The sequence below is a fragment of the Calypte anna genome, chromosome 10 (assembly GCF_003957555.1).
Source record: "Calypte anna isolate BGI_N300 chromosome 10, bCalAnn1_v1.p, whole genome shotgun sequence".
In the NCBI taxonomy this organism is placed as follows: Eukaryota; Metazoa; Chordata; class Aves; order Apodiformes; family Trochilidae; genus Calypte; species Calypte anna.
The window spans coordinates 16,061,534-16,067,533 of NC_044256.1; positions in this window are offsets into that span (position 1 = coordinate 16,061,534).

Below are 6,000 nucleotides of genomic sequence, written 5' to 3' on the forward strand. Positions count from 1 at the left end.
CTAAAAATCAGCTTTCTCTATTTGATTACCCTTGGCTTTGATTACCCTTTTTTTCTCTTGGCTCTAGTCTTTGACAAAACATGCACAGAACTGTTTTTGATACATGTTTTGTGGGATGACAAAATTATCAGAGAAGTATTTTAAATACTATGTTGTTCTTCTTCCAGACTTTCCTAATTATCTCAATCTGACACCTCTCTCGGTCTAGATGAAAGGAGGACAAAAGTATTAGTGCCAAAAGTTTTCTTTTTTCTCTGTTTTCACTTTAGGTGGTTGATTAGTTTTCTGCTCTCAGCCAGCTTCCCCTTAAATTCTTGATTGCCTGAGCTGAGTAAAATTGCTCTGCTCAGAGTTGAGCCAAACTTCAGACAGTTATATGTACTTCAGGAGTTGCTGCATACTTTTGGATATAACAGTGACTGCAGTAAGTGATGTTGTGGTTGAGGCTGTGCTGGAAAATTAAGATCTGGCTATTCAAACATGACCAGTAAGGAGGCAAAATAAAGCTTTGCCAATTTTTTTTTTCTATTTTTTTTTCAACTGATACTGCATAATTGCTCATGTGTCCATGCAATGCAATAATCTTGCTGACGTGTAGGTCCTTGCTCCTCATCTTGTAGATCTAAGCATGACTGTGCATATCTGTGGATTTATCTTCTCTGGAGCTGGTTGAAAGAAATGGAGAAGTGGCTTTTACAATGCTTTCCTCACGTTTCTGTCCAGTGGTTTGTGGAATGAGTCTTTATGCTGCTCAAAACCCTTACCACATACACAGGACAATTTCTGGTTTGTAATGACACAACAGGATTGCATCACCAAGTTTCAGTGGATGATGGGAGGTGAGTGTCTACGTCAGCTGTGTGTGCTCTTAGGTAACGTGCAATTTCTGTTGATCAGAATGATAGTCACGGAATGCAAATAAATTCTGTTGTTACATTGAGGTTTTTTTGTATTCATTGCTCTGCATCTCATGTAGTGATATTGTACTCAACAGTGGTTAAATGTGACAGGCAGGAGTGGTGACATCCATGAAATCTCTGGGAAGGTGTGTGGTAGAGTGTGAGACCCAGAATACTCCACAAACAAGCTGGAGTATCTGCCTTGCCATGTTGTGGCAGAGTTCTGAAGAAACGTGTGAGACCTTGTTTCAGCTGCAGACATGGCAGGTAAGCAAGTCCTCTTACCCAATCCTGCCTCAGTTTCCTTGCCTGAAACATTCAGCTGGGACACTTGGCTCCCTCCCTAGGCACCAAGAGGTGCAGCCAAGAAGTGTTGGGAGATGCAGCCAAGAAAAAGTGTTACGTGGCACTGCTGCTGCTGTTGATTTTATTTCCCTTTGCCTCTAGTCATTCACGTAGTTTCCTTTCTAGCTCCACCCTCACCCAGGGCTCTCCAGGATGGTGCTGCCAACCCCCCCTGCTCTCTGCCAACACTTTTCCCCTCTGCCCCTTGGCCTCTGGGACAACCCCCTCGGGGTTTCGGATTTGATCGGGGGATGCTTTGGGCGAAATAGGGAGGGAGGAAGGCGGGCAGGGCATGGTAAAGGTTTGGGAGAGGTTTGGGAGTTTGGGGATGCTCCGAGGGAAAAGGTGGGCGGGGGTGGTGGTGGTGGTGAGTGGGATGCTGCAAGGTGGGATGGCCCAGGGCAAGGTCTGGAATTCGGCGAGGGATGCTTGGAAGCCGATCTGGTGGGTGGATTGCGGTGAGCCCGGGATGGGAGCGCGCAGGGAGGCGCCGGCGGCGGCACCGCCCCGGGAGGAGAGGCGGGGGGAGCGGCGGTGACAGCGACGGCGACACATGCCCGCCCCGGGACCGCCGCCTGTGCCCAGAGAGTCCGGCGGGCAGCAAGAAGGAGATGGGCGGCTCTGCCCAGCGGACAGGTAACCCCGAGGTGCTCGGGTCCCCATTCCCCTCCGGGGCTGAAGCTCCGCTCGCTTCTTCCTCTTCCCCATCGCTGTGGGACTTCGCGCAGCTCGTCCTGTGGCTTTAAATACAGGGATTTAAAAAAAAACAAAACATCGCAGCTCGTTGTAAAAGGAGAGGAATAGGGGGGAGGAATGATGTGGCGTGAGTTGGTCTTGTTTTTCTGGAGATTTGGTGGATTTTGACTGTTTTTGGTGCCAGCCGGATTGCTATTGTTTCCCATACTTTTCCCAGGTATCCCAGAGAAGTAACTTTGTAGTGGGAGGCTTGAGTTTATGTGGCGCTTTGCTGGGTGTTGCTTCAGTGATGCTGCGAGAGGTACTTGGACCTCGTGTGAATGTGTTTCGGGTTTTTTGTTTTTTTTTTTTCTTTTATCTGTACGATGAAAATTATGCTGGAGAAACCCTCCTCTTTTACTGAACTCTGTGTGTGCTTTCTTACCGGAACTGAGTTGCTTGGTTATTGACTTCAGTTAAAGAAACTAGGTATTTAATAATAAAACAATCCCTAGAATAAAAGCAAACAAACAAACATCCGAACAATCAAAAAAGAAAAGTGTTCCTGTAAGTATATCAGTATAGCAAAGTTCTTTTAAGGGTTCCTTAGAGGGAATTATAAGTAAGGTGTAGTTCTACAGAAGCACAAAACCATATCTTTTTAATGGTAAGTAGTCTAATATTTTCAGTGATGTTAGCACAACTATGGCAATTGGCAATAAACCAGTTGGTGCCCTCAGTTTTATGGCAGTCAGTTGCTCCAAGCACATTGGAAGCTGAATTACTACTGTATTCCTTTAAGAAAATAGAAACTCTGGATATTTTTCTATTAATTTAAAGTTCTTAAGCTGTATCATTTGTCATGTATTTTGCTGTATTTTTGAGTTATTCCCAGATGATGAAACTATTGACTGGATACATTGAGCTGTCAGGATGTATTTGAGTGTATTTCAGCAATAATCTTATTTGTTTGAGTTCTTGCTGCTGTTCAGTACCATCATGAAATAGCTTATCACAAAGCAAATAGACTTTCCTACAATGTAATCTGAAGATGGATTCAGTATTTGTAGTTTTGCTTTGCAGTACATGTGGGAACAGTAATCTGAAGGGAATGGTGCAATGAGGAAGTTTAATTTTATTTCTTAAATTTTTTCAGTGCTTTTCATGTTTTCGTAGGGATGGTAAGTTTTGTGCTGCTGTAAATGTTTTAACTTTTAACAAGAAAGATGTGTCTATTTAAAGTGTTGATTAAGAAACAACAGTGAGACAAGGGCATTGCTCTTGACAGCCAGTGGAAGGTGAGTGTCCAAACACCATGTGGGTTCCTGGATTCATCCCTTCTTTGGTTAGTACATAAGACCAGAACCGAGGGCTAGAAGCATTGCTTGCCATGTCATTCAAGGCAATTACTACCACAACTGTCTCAACTTCACTGCAGTTTTTTTTCCCTGTGGCTTTTGCATTGAGTAGTACAAGCAGCTTGTTTCCAACTAACCACACTGGTGAAATTGCTCTTACTTGAACATGTAATTATTCAAAATTTACCTGCTCAGGCAAGGAATGCTTCTGAGGAGAACAGTGGTTGTGCTTTGAATATTGCAGTACTCTGGGGCTGCATGTGGTGAAGCTGGAGTCCCCCTGTGTGTGTGTGGCTGGGGTGGGCTTGGGACAGGGGATGAAATTCACTCCAGAAGCCTCTCAGTTCCTGACACTGAGATTTCCAGGAGTATTGAGTGTCTGCTGCTGGTGGTGTAGCCTATGTTGTGCTGATTTCTCCTTCTTATCTGTAATTTCTAACTGATAGCAGAAGGTTGCCATGAGGCTTCCACCAGCAGCTGTGAAATTCACACAAGATACGTGTAGCAGCTTGTGCTGTCATTCTGTAACTAGAATTTCAGCTTTTATCACTGAATTTTGGGTCACTTATTCCTATACCATGAACTAATTTTAGTATGGAGCTTTGAATTTCAGTCTCCCAAGGTACAGAGAGATGGGGTCTCTGTCTCTGCTGGTCAGGTCCCTCTGCTCAGGCAGCAGCCTGCAGGTGTGGGAAGCTTTACCTTAGCAAAAGAGAGCAAAATGTGCTAAATATGTTCTGTGTTTCCTCCACGCTGTTCCATACTTGAGTGGAAAGTTGCTCCTGATTTCCTCAGTTTTAGAAGATTTACACTGGCAGCCTTCCCACATTCCCATTTTATTTTCAGTTGTATTTATTAGATAATACACTTGCATAGAAACTTTGGAAGTCCCTCTATCTACTTGTGTCAAAAGTACAACATTAGATGTTCTCCAGGTCCTGGGGGGATGTTTTTCAAAACAAAACTGATTTTTGCAGGATCATGAGGCTGTTAGAAGTTATAAGCAGCTCAGACTCTCATTTCAAATACAGTATCAGTTGTATCCAAGTGCACCTCTGCTTTCTAGCAGTGCAATAACATTAAAATATATAGAAGAACAGGGGATATTCATACTTAGGAATGTGTGTGTTGCAATAGCAAGGCTTTTTTGTTTTGTTTTGTTTTTTTTCTGTATTCCACGTAAGGATTAATTCCCCTTTGCCCTCTGTATGCTGGTCCTAACAACTCAAGAATGATAAGAGAAACTGGGCCAAGTCTCCTGTGTTTGAGCACACGATTGATCACCCTATTATATGCTTGCCAATTTCTCACTTGAACAAATTAATTTGGGTGTAACTACAGGTTCACCAGCATTGCCACGGAGTCGGGTGATCACTGCGTGGGCAGGCAGTTTTGGTCCCAGTTTAGGGATCAGTAATAAGGAAACCTTGTTAATGGAGATTTTATTCCTGTTAAATGTGGTCCATCTTCTCTGGATCTAGGGTATCTTGTGAGTGTTAATGCACTACGAGTGGGCAGTCTGTCTGTCCTGCCCTGAGGATACCCCCTCCTACAGCAAACATTGTAATGTGCTTTGCTGGGGGAAATCACCTGCACCAGTATAATTTTATTGCTACTAGCTCATCATATAGCTGCTCTGCTCTGATATAAAGGAGGCTCTTGCTATAAGTTTTAGAAGTGTTCAGGAGTTAAAAGTTTTCTTTCTTGAAAAATGCAGTCCTTTAAAAAAAAGCTGCAGAGCCAATAGTAGGTGATTTTCAAACTTTTTAACCTGTTCTTTTAACATACAAAAATATTTGGTTAGTTACCCCTAATGATACTGCTGTATACAAACATAATTTATCTATGGAACTCATTCCTGTGATACCTTATTGTTGCTTAAGGTATAAACAAATTTTAAAAGCTGTTAGGCAAATGAATAAAAAGGGTACTAGGACTTTTAATCCCGAAGATGCAGATACAGTTTCTAGGTGAAGCAGCCCCTAAATCACAGATGCCTGGAAATCAGGAGATTATGCTGCAGGCAGAACCTCTATGTAACTTCCTAACCTTAAATTCTTTCCCTGAGCATCTGCTTTTGGTCACTTAGAGGCAGCTTATTGGGCTAAATTGAAATTTGGAGTAAACTTATATACTATATGTGATGAAAATTTGGGTGGATTTTTCTTAAATCACGACTATTTAGTCTGAAACAGTTCCAAGCAGGTGAACCCTAGATTTAACTTCAACTTTCACACCTGGGGAAAAGCCTGCAGTAAATAGTGTGCTCAGTGCTGCGTTTCTGTAAGTTTTGATTAACTGGCTATTTGTAACCCTCTGTTAAGAACACAAGGTTGATCTGACATTTTGCCTGGCTACACTGCTGTTGCAAAGCTTCATTGTTTTATCACACATGAAATAATTGAATAATTGTGTGAAATTCTGAACTATTATGATTTTGGTTTTGATATCTGTTTGTTTTTTTAAGTGTATACTGCTTTTTTTCCCTCAGGATGTTTATATTTTCTGGTATCTTCACAAAAGCAGTGTGACCTTTAGGCATTTTTTTAACCTTTGTGTTTGATTCTCACGCTGCTACCTGTTAAGCCCTGAATCAGGGCTGCTGGTGACAAACTCTGTGCATGTGTCTGTGCTTTCCTGTTGACTTCAGCTGCTAAGGAATACAGGCCCTTGAGCTGGGAGTCTCCATGTCTGCTTGTGGAACTGGAGCTGGAACATTGCCA